We start from the raw sequence: 15,269 nt of genomic DNA, 5'->3' as shown, positions 1-15,269 counted from the left end.
ACACTGTATATGTTATAGAAATGAGAAGATGTGCATGTGCTACCATACAAATGATGTACATACCAATGGTATAAGGCCACCAATGCACAATGTTTTGACCCTTACCCATCGGACATGATCAAAATTGAGAAAATAACCATATAAATGATTTCCTTATATATAAAAAGTTTCTTCACCATCAAGACACATAGACATATGGTATAAGCATACTGATGCACAATCTTTTGCACCTACACACCATGCATGTTTAAAAATGAGAAGATGTGCAGTTCCCACCATATAGCCGATGTATGATCCTAATGACAAATTTCAAGTATGAAGGCCTTAATCATTGATTCAAGGGTTTTTCAAAGTCTCATGTTGATTTAGAAAATACACCTATGGTACAAGTATATCGATTCACAATTATTTGGTGCTTATGGAATGTACATATTTATAAATGTGAAGACGTGCATGCCCTGCCATACAAGTGCTATAAGCTGAGTGTAAGCTCCTTATAAAACCTTGAAAGTATAAGATACTTACCATTGAACGGTCTTTGCGAAGCTTCATAACCATTTTCAGCATACACTTATGGTGTAAACATACCAATGCACATTTTTTTGGCACTTACGCACCATACATGCTTAACATTGAAAGAGAGGGAACTAGTTACACCATACAAATGATGTACAAATTGTACAAAACTTTGCAAGTATAGGGAATAATAATTAAAATGCCTTTGCAAAGTTTCTTGTCCATCAAACAATCCATCAAACAAATAGAGGTATGGTATAAGCATATGCTAATGCACAATGTTTTTATATAACGTGTTATCCATGGTTAAAAATGAGAGGATGTGCATGTCTTACCTTACATGTGATTGATTATTAGGAACCTTTGCTAGTATAATATACTTACTCATTGAAAATTTTTTGCAAAGTTTGGTGTACATGCTCAAAATTGAGAAAATGTGCATGTCACATCATACAAATGGTCCAAATATTATGAAACTATGTAGATATAAATATAATACTCATTGAAAGGCCTATACAAAGATTCTTGGCCATTGGACAAGTAGATGTATAGTATAACCCTAAAATGACATACAAAGCTCTCACATGTGGCGTTTGCAAAGCTCCCTGAACTACACCATGAAATTGGGATTCTTCATGTATTTGGATGCATTTTCACGATCTAGCTACCATAGATAGACGATATTAGCTATGATGTACCTATGAAAAATCTAATAAGGAAAGTTGGGCATATTTAGGCGAAATGTGGGAATAGCAATAAGGGGAGAAGCCAAGGTGAGAGAGCCAGCTGTACTTTTAGACTTAGATAGATCAACGGAGTTTCTAGGTAGGGAAGACCAATTAAAGCAATGCAAGAGGTTGGCAAGTGTGAGCTCAACAACATTGAGAGCTTCGGCAATGCCAGGACACATACGCCGACCGGAACCGAATGGAAGGAGTTGAAAGTGTTGGCCCTTTACGTCGATGGGACTCCCAACAAAACGTTCAGGGGAAAATTTTTTTGCATTTTCCCACATAGATGGATCCCTTCCAATTGCCCATATGTTCACAAACAGCCTTGTTCGGGCAGGTATGAAGTAGCCAGCCACCTTGCAATCTTCCTTAGAAGCATGAGGAATCATCATCACTGCTACTGGGTGTAGGCGAAACACCTCTTTGATCATAGCTCTTAGATAGCCTAGTTTTGGTAGATCAGAGTCTACTACTATGCGTTCCAACCCTATTACCTCCGTTAGTTCTTTCTGAACCTTTGCCATTTCCTCAGGATTACGTAATAGCTCTGCCATTGCCCACGTCATGGTGTTCGCAGAGGTATCCACACCTGCAATGAACATCTCCTACATAGGATTTCAATTGGAATTAATGTTGGTTTAAAGAATCCAAAAATCCAAGGGACTCTTAAGTCCAAAAATCAATTAAAAAGAACAAACTACGGGACCACAATTAGGTTGAGCTTTTTGGAGCCTCTTATTTTATATTAGAATTAGAAGGTTCCACGTGGGACTAAGAGGAGAGTCACGTTCTAGGCAAAGGAGAGCTCTCGGGGGGGAAGAGAGAGAGAGAGGAGAGAGAGGAAGCCCTTCGTAAACGGGTGCATTTACTCGTTATTTTAAATATGTATCATGAACACGTTGGAACACGTCATTACCTTTCATGCAAAATATTTTCAAAGTTTAAAGATTTTACCAGGAGAGTGCCATTGATGAATTCTTCATCGACGCGGCCTCCTGACTCGTCCAACAGCAGATCAAGGATGTCGTTGAAACGAGCCTTTTGCTCATCCCTGAGCAGAAGCCTCTTGGCGACGATGCTGCCAAGAAGCTCGTTCACCCTTCCACGCAGCGTAGCCATCTTCCTCTTGGTGGAGGCGTCCAGCCATGCAAGGAAGGGCACGAGGTCCCCCACGAGCGGCGTGAACATGACGTTGAGGGTGTCCATGATGATGACATGCAGCTTGTGAGGACGGGCGACGGAGATGCAAGGCAACCCATGATGTTGCCCGTGACGTGGGCGACACAGTTGAGGACGTTCAGCTGGGCCGCGTCGCCGTTGAGGCACTCGGCCTTGATGGTGGCGAGCATGTTGCAGACCTCCTCCTGGCGGACGTGCTCGTTTTTGGCTATCTGGGAGTGGCTCAGGAGCTGCGTGGTCCAGATCTTGCGGAGGTCGCGCCAGCGAGGGCCGGTATTCTGAAAGCCGATGATGTTGCGCTTGCCGAATAGGAGGTGGTCGGGCATGCTAAATTCAGGGCGGTTGCTGAAGATGGCGTCGTGGGTGTGGAGGAACTCTCGGGCCATATCGGCGGTGCAAGCCACAAGGGCGGGCATGGAGCCAAGGCGGAGGGACAAGAGAGGCGTGCCATATGAGGTAGCAAGTGCGGCCAAAGTGCGGTGAGCCTGGGTACAGGCGAGCAAGGGGAGGTTCCCGACGATGGGCCAAGGGCGGGGGCCGGGAGGGAGCTGCTGCGCGCTGGGTGTTGGAGAGCGTCGGAATGAACGAAGAAACATCAGTGCAAGGAGCACCATCGTCGCGAGCACTAGAAGAACTGTGTGGCATTCTTCCATGATCGCTTGCAAAGCCACAGAAGGAAGGCCGAAGCGTCTTCTCAAGTGTCTCTCTTTCTGTGTTCACAAACTGATCCAGCCGCACATAACTTGGCGCATGTAACACTGAGCGAGCTTGCGCATGAAACAGTGAGCGTCGAGCTTGCTTTTACATGGTAACTTGAGGTCAAAAGAGTCAATTCCCATCCCTTGCTTGCATTTAGCTATCTATTTATCAAACGAGTACTAAACCCGTACGGGCAAAGATGCCTCAACCACTCCCCATCAACCCCTCCCCATCTCAAAGTGGATCTTTGATTGTTAAATTTTGGCTAAGTCTTAACCCATGCCTCTCCCGAAGTGACCTTCCATCTCCTCAACTTGACCTTCTATCTCCATTCCATTAACCTTCTATCTCTTCCTTGCCCCTAAAGCTGTCCTTGTGTTTCCACCTCCCCCCCTCCAAGCCTCCATCCAAGAGCTCCTTCTTTGTGACACGTGGCAGATTCTTCTCCTCCAAGCTGCCACATATCCTCTCCTTTTTTTTTGTGTCCCTGGTTAATAGGTTAAAGATCATTTCAATTTCTCTCAATTTCTTGAGTCGCAAACTACTAGCTCTCTCTCTTTTGTTTCCTATTCTAACTACTCTTCATTCTCCTCTTTGCCTTTTTAAAATTTTAAAGGAAAAAAATGAAATGAGTAAACAGATGGACATGAGACACATGTCTAATCGTGCATGTGTGTGTGTGTGGTATATCTGGTATACCACACACACACACATCTTGATATATATGTATCTAGTACGCACACACACGCATGCTCACGTGCGTGCACACACACACACACACACACATTTTTGGGGATTACACTTTATATTACTTTGTGTAGATACTCAAAATGACCATCATGAAGTACAAAGAGGAAAAGCCACATTACCAAAAAATTAGACTCACATGTAATTAGAATGAGGTGACTAAAACTAAGTAAAATATTAGCTAGGGCAATAGAATATTGAAAATGGCCTAACTTTCCTATTTCTTTATTCAATGAACAAAGATTGATGTTGACCTCCCACTTGCTGCGTCAACTTTCCCATCATGTTTTTGAATAGTAACCAAACTGGAAAACCTGGTTTCTCAACCAAACTTGTACCATTTGTTCTCAAACCAAAGATACCTCCCATCCAACTACCACACACCTCTCATTCTCTCTCATTTCTCTTCCCTCTCCCTCATTTCTTTTGAAAAACTACTTTGAATCAAAAATTGCTTTTTTATTTAAATAAAAAAAGCACTAATTTGAAAAATAACATAAAAACTACTTTAATCTCTTTTTTTTAAAAGATGATTTAAAAAAACAAAATATATACATTTTTACATTTTAAATAAAAACTTACGTAATTAAAAAAGTAATTTAAAAAAAAGATTAAAAGGCATTTAAAATTTTGAAATATTTTATAATTAAATTAGATATTCCTATAAACTAAAATTTCAATAAATTTTCGCAAAAAAAAAAGCTACATAAAAAAAAGCTTACTTGGAATCTCTCGCTCCGTCCATCTTCGTCGCTCCGTCGTTGTCCGTCGGTCCTTGTCAGTCGCTCCCGCAATTCCATTGATTTTAATGAGGAGCTCGATCGAGGTATGAAGAATGAGGGGGGTCCCTCTCTTTATATACGAAAATTTAGGGTTTCAATACCACGATCAAGGTATTGGATGCCACGTACCTCGATCGAGATATTGGACATGCAACATACATCATCGGCGGTCCAGCATAATACTTGCGATGCCATATACCTCGATCGTGGTATTTCACATGCCACATACACATAGCTCCATCATACCTCGATCGAAGTATAGACATGCCACGATACCTCGATCGAGGTATTTCAGCTACCAGCACAATAGATGTCGGATGCCACATACCTCGATCGTGGTATTTGACATGCCACATACACATCGGACCAACATACCTCGATCGAGGTATAGACCTACCGCGATACCTCAATCGAGGTATGTCAGCTACCAGCACATTACATGTCGGATGCCAGATACCTTGATCGTGGTATTTGACATGCGGCCAAGTCATCGGTCCAGCATACCATGATTGAGGTATGTGGACTTGCCACGCTACCTCGATCGAGGTATGTCATCTGCCATGTCGGATGCCAGATACCTTGATTGTGGTATTTGACATGACGGATGTCATTTATCCATGATACCTCGATCGAGGTATGTGGACTTGCCACGATACCTTGATCGAGGTATAGGTGGCTTGCCACGATACCTCAATCGAGGTATAGGCTCGGTTCGGTCAAAGAACGAGGTATGTGGACTTGCCATGATACCTTGATTGAGGTATAGGTGGCTTGCCATGATACCTCAATCAAGGTATTGGCTTGGTTCGGTTGTCCTTGTGTGCAAATTTCATTGGAGATGATACCTCGATCGAGGTATTTCACACCGAAGCAAAACCTTTGTATTTTCACTCGAGGGGGTGTCACACTCACCCGCAAGTGGTCCGGAAGTGGACACCCTTAGCTTGCTACCTCCCCATCATGCATACTACAGTGACTAGCTGATTGGATCATTCTGAATCCTTCTTGCCAATGTTCTAGTGGCATTCTAAGAGTGCTCTCAATGAAATAAAAATGGAAGAGGGTGAGAGAAAGGGAGAGCCAAAAGAGAGCCACACAAGTTTTGGTGGGTGCAGAACACCCTAATCTTCTATGTAATCCATATATATATATGTGTGTGTTTGAGTATTGTACATAACCAAGGTTAAGGCAGAATGGCCTTTAACCCCCAAAAAATCCAACTTAAAGGCCAATCTGCCTTTAAGGGAGAACAACTAGCAAGCATATTATCCAATGCCCATCAATACATGACAATACTCAAACCGCTGACTAGGTAGACTCTTTGTTAGCATATTTGCAGGGTTATGATCTGTATGAACCTTAACAAGCTCTATGCACTTGTCCTCAAGTACCTCCTTGATGAAATGGTACCTGACCTCAACGTGTTTGGTCTTTGCATGAAAGATTGGATTGTGTGCTAACTGAATAGCACTCATGGAATCATTATGCAATGTCAGTACACCTGTATGAATCCCCAAATCTCCCAATAGCCGATCAAGCCATATAGTTGCCTTGCACCCCTCTGTGGCTACAACATAATTGAGACATCTACTATGACATTGCATTATTTGCAAAGGTGAACACATAAGTTCTAGAAGTGGATCTCTTGCTATCCACATGCCTTGCATAGTCTCAATCTGTGTATCCATGTACACGCATTTATACTCATCCAAAGTAGATACACATCTCCTTGGTAGCCTTCATGTACCTCATGATGCACTTAACTACCTCCTAATGCCTCTTTCCTAGATTAGCAGTATATCGGCTAACAACTCCCATTGCAAATGCAATGTTTGGTCTAGTAGCTTTCATAGCATACATAAGATTCACAAAAGGAACCTTGGTCATCATGGCCCTCTCCTCATCTGATTTGGGACTATCGTGCTGAATCAATTTTACATATGGAGGAAATGGAGTATTTACTACCTTTCCCCTTTCCATATTGAAACACTGTAATACTTTTGTAACATACTCCTTCTATGAAAGCCAAAGGAGTTTCCTACTCCGGTCATGCGTGATGTGCATACCAAGAGTATGACCTGCAGGTCCCCAATCCTTCATGTCAAAGGCCTCATGTAGCTTGATGTTCAATGCATCTAGCTCATAAGTTTCTTGCGAGCCAATAGCATATCATCCACATAAAGTGCCAAGAGTATCAGGCTATTATCCTTAGCCCTTTTAGTATAGAGGTATTGATCAATCTCACTTCTTCTGAAACCCTGGGACTGAATGAAAGCATCAAGCTTCTGATACCATTCTCTAGGCACTTGCTTAAGGCCATAGAGACTCTTTCCCAGCTACAACCAAATGCTCTTTGCCTTTTTCTTCAAAGCCTTTTGGCTGTACCATGTAAATTTCCTCATGTAGATATCCATACAAGAAAGGTGTCTTGACATCCATTCGCATAAGCTCCATATCCTCTGCTGCTACCACAAGTCCAAGTATGCATCTAAGTGTGGTCATATTCACAACCAGAGAGAAGATCTCATCAAAGTCCACTCCCTTCTCTTGCTTGAACCATTTAGCAAGCAAACGGGCCTTGTACACTTAGGCACATCATCTCACCAAGTCCCAAGTCTGATTCTTCATGAGTGAAATCATCTATGATTGCATAGCATACTCCCATTGTGCTGATCCTCATGCATTATAGCCTCTCTATAGCAAGAAGGCTCCCCGTAATAATTAATAATAAGCATCACATAATCTGCCCGTGGAACAAATATATCAGGCCATCTAGACATTCTAGTTGACCTTCTCAAGGGCATTTAAGCTCTATGATATCCCACTTGCATATCAGCCACATGTGTCTCATCATTTCCACCAATAGATGATCCATCATCTTCCCATGATTGTGTATACCTGTGGGAGTACCTTGTGGCACCATTCCCCACACATTCGATGCATGGACAACTTGCTATCTATTAACATATGTGGGTGGATAAAGTGATTCTCCTCATTTCCACATCCCTCATGGGTGTCTTTGCATCTTCTTCTCATTGAAGACCACATCATGGCTTCCCCAAAAGGAGAAGATGATGCACAAGACACAAGTCTTAGGGAAGGTACAAAAGCCAAGGTAGAGTAGGCACAAGTAAGGGCCTTGTAGGCACAAGAGCAACTTGAGGCCACTTCAAAATTGGTCGACATGGAAAGGCATAGAAGAGAAGAAGCAGAGAAGTGCATGAAGGAGCTCTGAGATAGGCTTGAAGAAGTGAGAAATGATGGGGGCATGGCGGACAAGGAGCTAGAAAAGATATGAAAGGATCTTGAAGATTAGAGAGCCAAAAAGGAGGGTCTTTACAAACGGCTCTGCACTACAAGGCATAGGGCATTTTCCGACAGAAATACCGACGCTTTTTACATTAAAAATTTTTTTCACGGGCGCAAACGTTGCTATAAGTGTCGCTAAAAGCATCGGAAAAGGACTGTCGCTATATAGCGACACTGCAAACATCGCTATATAGCGACGATGCAAACGTCGCTATATAGCGACACTGTTAATCGTCGCTATATAGCGACACTGGTAAAAGTCGCTATATAGCGACGATTAACAGAAGTTAAAAAAAAGGGTTAGTGCCGGGGCTAAACAGGGCTTCCTTTTGGCCTTGTTTAGCCCCACTAATCCTTTTTTTTTTTTGTAATTACAAAAGAATGTTTTTTATAACAAAATTTCCCTTGCTTGCAGGGTGATACAAAATTGTTCTTGTGAAATGATGAGTAACAAATGCATATACATGTCGGACATATACAACAGTGTTTGTAACAAAATTACCCTTTCGAAAGGGTGATGCAAAATTGCTCAAACGAGCGGATATATAAAATGCTACTACCACTACTGCTCATCCGAATCCGAATCCGAATCATCTTCGTCTTGTTGGCCTGTTCCTTGGTCCTCGACACCTGCATCTTCTCCCTCATCGTCGCCACCTGCGTCTATGATCCTTGGCCCTGTTGATTGCTCGCCTCCGATTATGGGACCCTTGAGCTTTGACCCTAAGGGTGAACCATATAAATTGAAAATTAGATTGGAACTTAAATTAAAAAGTGAGATTACAAGTAGGAGTAAACTTATACCGTGCGAGCAGCCACCTCAGCCCAATCGACCGTCGCTCCCATTGCCTCTTGCTCAATGAAACACGGCTTTGTTCCTATCCAAAATGTGCATCGCGTCTCTGCATCTGTAGGAAGACGGCCCATAGCAGCTTGCTGTGGATCCAATTTATGAGAGTTAGAGTTAGCTAAAGTGCATGTAATATGTAAGTAAAACAAATAGAACAATACATTAAATGAGAAGAAGTAGACTTACCACGATTGCCTCGAACGCATACCATCCGCTTGCACCAAAGTGCGAAGTACCTACGACATCCAGCCGTCTCTTTGCAGCCCTCCTCTGACCCTCGAACATTTCGGGATGGTCCCTATGTGAGAGTGATCTCAACGGAAGCAAGAACGGAAGAAGGAGAGAGAGAGACAGAGAGCCACACAAGTTTTGGCGGGTGCAGAACCACCCTAATCTTCTTTTTCATTCATTTATATATGTGTTTGAGTATTGTACATAACTGGGGTAAAGGCATAGTGACCTTTAACCCCCACAACCTCCCACTTAAAGGACAATGTGCATTTAAGGGAGAACAACCAGTGAGCATACTATCCAATGCCCATCAATACACGACAATACTCAAACCGCTGACTAGGTAGACTCTTCGTCAGCATATCTACAGGGTTATCATCTGTATGAACCTTGACAAGCTCTATGCGCTTGTCCCTCAAGGGGGTCACTATGTATAAACCCTCTATATCACGTGCGTTCAAGGCCTATTTCTAAAATCCCTTATCTGTAAATTTTTCCTTTAATAAAATGTACCCCTTTTCTATACAAATCTGTAAATTTTTTCCAAAACTATTTTAAATAGTCCCTTATGTATATTTATTTCCGTAAATTTTAGAAAGAAAAAATGTCCTTCTGTTGAACTCACGTGATAGGATTACATATGATGAGTGACCCCCCCGAGGCTTGTCCTCAAGTACCTCCCTGATGAAATGGTACGTGACCTCAATGTGTTTGATCTTTGCATGAAAGACCGGATTCCGTGCTAGCTGAATAGCACTCATGGAATGACTATGCAATGTCGGTACACCTGTATGAATCCCCAAATCTCCCACTAGCCGATCAAGCCATATAGCCTCCTTGCAACCCTCTATGGCTGCAACATACTCAGCCTCTGTGGTAGACAAAGCCACACACTTCTGTGCACGAGACATCCATGACACTGCACCACCTGCAAAGGTGAACACATAGTTTGAAGTGGATCTCCTACTATCCACATGCCCTGCATAGTCTGAATCTGTGTACCCAAGTACATGCATGTCTCCTTTACCAAAGCAGATGCACATCTCCTTGGTACCCTTCATGTACCTCATGATGCACTTAACTGCCTCCCAATGCCTCTTTCCTGGATTAGCCATATACTGGCTAACAACTCCCACTGCAAATGCAATGTCTGGTCTAGTAGCTATCATAGCATAGATAAGACTCCCAACTGCTGATGCATAAGGAACCTTGGCCATCATGGCCCTAATTTCCTCATCTGATTTGGGACTATCTGTGTGACTCAGTTTCACATATGGAGGCAATGGAGTACTCACTGCCTTCCCCCCCCTCCATATTGAAACGTTGCAATTTTTTTGTAACATACTCTTTTTGTGAAAGCCAAAGGAGTTTCCTACTCCGATCACGCGTGATGCACATACCAAGAATATGACTGGCAAATCCCAAATCCTTCATATCAAAGGCCTCATGCAACTTGGCCTTTAATGCATCTAGCTCATAAGTATTCTTGCTAGCCAATAGCATATCATCCACATATAGTGCCAGGATTATCAGGCTATTATCTTTAGCCCGTTTAGTGTAGAGGCAGTGATCAATTTCACTCCTTCTAAAACCCTAGGACCGAATGAAAGCATCAAACTTTTGATACCATTATCTAGGCGCTTGCTTAAGACCATAGAGACTCTTCTTCAGCTTGCAAACTAAATGCTCTTTGCCCTTTTCTTCAAAGCCTTCCAGCTGCACCATGTAAATTTCCTCATGCAAATCCCCATGCAAGAAAGCTGTCTTGACATCCATCTGCATAAGCTCCATATCCTCTGATGCCACTAGTCCAAGCATGCATCTAAGTGTGGTCATCTTCACAACCGGAGAGAATATCTCATCAAAGTCCACACCCTTCTCTTGCTTGAACCCTTTAGCAACCAAACGGGCCTTGTACCTAGGCACATCATCACCTGTGACCTTCATCTTGTAGACCCATTTACATGGCAATGCTTTCTTTCCATGTGGCAAAGAAACCAAGTCCCAAGTCTTATTCTTCATAAGTGAACTCATCTCTGATTGCATAGCATACTCCCACTTGCGTTGATCCTCACGCATCATAGCCTCTCTGTAGCAAGAAGGCTCCTCGCAATCAGTAAGCATCACATAGTCTACCCCTGGAACAAACCTATTAGGCGGTCTAGACACTCTAGATGATCTTCTCAAGGGCATTTCAGCTTGCTGTCCCACCTGCATATCAGCCACATTTGGCTCATCATTTCCACCAATAGATGATCCATCATCTACCCTTGATTGTATACCTGTGGGAGTACTTGGTGGTACCATTTCTTGCACATTTGGTGCATGGACAGCTTGCTGTCTATCAACATATGCAGGTGGATTCACATCCTAAAAAGTGATTCTCCTCATTTCCACATCCCTCATGGGTGCCTTATGCATCTTCTTCTCATTGAAGACCACATCATGGCTGTGTATGATCTTCTTTGCTTCTGGATCCCAGAGACGATAGCCCATCTCTCCACTTTCACCATAACCCAGATATAAGATGTAGTTGGCTTGTGAGAATAGAACGTGGAAATGTCTCCTTCACTAAACAAACTGCCTCCACTGACATAACTCGAGCATTCTCAAGCGTGGTGGGATCTATTTTCTTTGAGCTCACATACCTAGAAATGAAAAAGTACAGCATATTAGCAATATGCATTCAAACTTGCATGGAGCATTGATACGCATCATATTTTGTATCATGTAAAGTACCTCACAAGCTCGCCCATCTTGTAAATACAATCTTTCATGTCCTTCGATGCACTACGTGAAATGCTAGTAGGTAGTATGAACTGAACCCATGAGGAGGTGGTTGATTAGTTGCTTATAATTATTCACTCACAAATTTGAAAGGAAAAAGATTTTATGCACATAAAATACTTACTTGGAGCATCTTGTGCCAATCATGATATTTCAAGCCATATAATTGCTCTACATCTCTTTTCTTGCTCTTTGTAAAGGCTCCCTTCAAACACCTCATGCATCCAGTAGGAGTACGAATTGTAGTAATAGCGCGCTTCACTGTCGCCATCTCTAGCTTTGATAACATCCACGGTGCATGAGGTAAAAAAACATGCCCATTTGGTCTCTCTTGTGGCCAAGCTTCACGCATCTTCCTTGTGGTATGTAGATCCTCCCTTATGCCTGCGGAATCTCGTGTCCCATTCAAATGCTCCCAAATGGTAGATGCCACATTCTTGAAGATATGCATGGGATCAAGCAAGTGATTGATCTTGAGGTGGGACCAATATGGTAAACGATAAAAGATGGAGTATCTAAACAAAATAAAGTGTTAGCGGGTAATCTTTATTTCCAGCCAATATAGCACACAATAGTTACAAACACTTACCTGATCATGCCAAGTGGTGGAGGAGTCGTGGAACCATCCCAAATTCTCATCTAATCTCCCATGTGAGTGATTATGGGAGGACTTCATTCCAAGGGGCAACATATCTAGGATGATCAGGTGGGCGAAATCGATGGTGATTCTCATAGATGACCTTATTCAATGCGTCTGCCCGTGAGGCAACTAGCGAAGGACCACAAACAGGACATGCATGGTAGCCCAATGTAGTGAGACTTGAACAATAGACGCAATTAAGAGTTGAAGGTGGGTTTAGGATGCCACATCCTTTGCCTATTCATAATTAGAAGTGCAATGCTTACCTGAACACTCACCATAGCCTGGGAAGTCATGCATCGTCCACATCAAGACTGCTTTGCAGTTGAAGTTTCGTGACGAGGGCGGCCTGCTCACATCATGCACCTCGATACCTCTCCAAAGTATCTTTAGCTCGTCAATCAAAGGCTCCAAATAAACATCAAGGTTTTTGACTTTATGTTTCCCTGGAATTAGAAGGGACAGCATAACATGTCCTTTCTTAATAGCCATAGAGGGTGGAAGATTATAATTCACCAATATCACTGGCCATACACTGTAAGATGTGCTTTTGAGACCAAATGGGTTCACACCGTCCATACCCAATCTAAGTCTCAAGTTCCTAGGTTCTTCCTTGAAGCTTGGCCATCTGTCTTCAATATGCTTCCACGCAGGAGAGTCTGTGGGAGTTCTCCACTTGCCATCGGTTGATCGATGGGAGGAATGCCATGACATGAGCTCTGCAATAGATTTGCACTTGAACATATGTTGGATGCGAGGGAATATGGGAAAATGTTGTAGAACCTTATGAGGCACGTCCAAAGTTTTGAGATCTGCTCTATATCTTGCCTCTCCACAAGTAGGATACTCTCTTGCATCCTTATGTAGTCCACGAAACAAAACGCAATCGTTGACACATGCATGGATGCGCTTGTAATCTAATCCTCCAAGAGAGGTCACATGTTGCCTTGCCATATCTCTTGAGGTCGATAATTTATTCTCCCTTGGAAGCATTTTACACAATAGCCTGCACATGAAGACCATAAATGAGGAAAAGCATTCGAGTAATTGACCCACTAGCATAATTCACCATGTTTGCAGAATAGACTTTAAAGCTTACTTGAGTGTAATCATAGTGTTAGTGGGTAATGGGGGAGGGCTACTATCACCATCACTCCATGCATCCGTAACGGTCCCTCCTGAAGATCCTACCTCATATCGCCGACGCTTCGCCTCCTCACGGCGAGCATAGGGCAACATATGTGGGTCTGGCACTGCATCCTGTATCAAATTAAAATGGGATCATAACTCAAACATATGAACACCCATAGGTATCTCAATCAACCTTAACTTACAAACCCATGAGATGTGATTGAGTGTAATCCTGCGTGCACGATACATGTTTCCTCGACATCGATCACACATACATTTAAACTTTTGCTCCAACCACATTTTGCGATGGTGGATACGAAGGGATTCATCCTCACTGGAGCTACTTGTTGAAGATGAAGACATCCTATAAACAAACAACCCAAAAAAATTTGCTCTTCTTCAAATGTTTAATTTTAAACTCTGTGGCATGTCTAAAGGTGCATCTAAAAGCGCGTCTAAAAGCAGGCCTATAGGCATGTCTAAAACCGCATCTACTTTGTGTCTTTACATGTGCAAATAGATGCGCTTTTAGATGCACCTATAGATGCAACTTTTAAACCTGCTTTTAGCGCGCTCACTTTGCTTTTCTTGACATTACTTATAGTTCACGTGGCTTGCTTGTTTCCTTATTAGCAGATCCACGGTTTTGATGCTTAAGAGGAAGGCACCCACACTTACTTCCAAGCTTACACTTAAGAGGAAGGCACCCACACTTACTTCCAAGCTTAAAGGAGAGGAGGGCGAACAAGGAGGAGAAGAAACTTTGAAAAAGGAGAAGAACCTTCCATACCTCTATCCAAGGTAAGTCTTTTTGCAGTTGATCTTTTTTGGAATTTGCTCTCTTTAGATTTGTACTTTCTCGTATCCAAAAAATGCATGATCTGGGTATCAACGCATGATCTGGGTATCAGTGTCACGTTTGTGTATCGGGGCAATGTCCTTTTCTACTTTTTAGAAAAGTCCGTCTGTCGGAGCACGTCTATAGGCGCATCCCAGAGCACATCTAAACGTGCATCTACAGGCGCGTTTAAACATGCGTCTAGTCTGTTTGCAGACACAGGCAGCCGTGTCTATAGACGTGCCGTTACACGCAAAAATGGACGTGCTCCAACAGTAATCCTTTCCCTTTCTTCTCAGCTCATCAGTAATAGATTTTTTTTCTTTTTTTCAGTTCATCATGTGGCCAGGAAGCACTTCAAACTCACCTGATCCCCGGGAGTCTATTTTTAGGGACTTATATAACCTTTTAGGGCACCCTCCTAGTCTTGCAGAGTTATACGGGTATATGACGGGTACCCTAAACACCCCCCAGGAGTCAGCACTACAGACTCCAAACCACCCCACACCAGCTGAGATCACCCCAGTGGAGTCAGCTCAGCCCAGCCAGCTACACAGCGTAGGCCTATCTCCCATGCCATCTTATGCCCCTTTCCCCATGCCATCTTATGCCCCTTCTGCCATTCCGTCTTATGCCCCTTCCCCCATGCCGTAGGAGGACCTTCTGTCTCGCAGAGCAATCGACGTACTCCTGTGCAGTCGAGACTCGGTTCTCCAGCTACGACTGGTCAGCGTAGTCTCGTGCAGTCTCTAGCTATGAGTGGCTAGCATACAAGCTCAACACGACACGATAGCAGGCGTAGTAGCAGGGAGAGCGGTGGTGGGGGATG

At 43.1% G+C, this 15,269-nt stretch overlaps 1 pseudogene; it reads right to left on the bottom strand.

Annotated features, from left to right (window-relative positions):
- Positions 1-1,225: 1,225 nt before the first annotated feature.
- Positions 1,226-3,079, bottom strand: LOC147895010 (cytochrome P450 71AU50 pseudogene; annotated as a pseudogene).
- Between the last annotated feature and the right edge of the window lie 12,190 nt (positions 3,080-15,269).

This window comes from Dipteris shenzhenensis, chromosome 13 (genome assembly GCF_047967505.1).
Source record: "Dipteris shenzhenensis isolate YYH24624 ecotype China chromosome 13, Dip_SZ_1.0, whole genome shotgun sequence".
NCBI classification, from domain to species: Eukaryota; Viridiplantae; Streptophyta; class Polypodiopsida; order Gleicheniales; family Dipteridaceae; genus Dipteris; species Dipteris shenzhenensis.
Note: the sequence above shows the minus strand (reverse complement) of the source record. Positions and strands in the feature narration are given on the sequence as shown.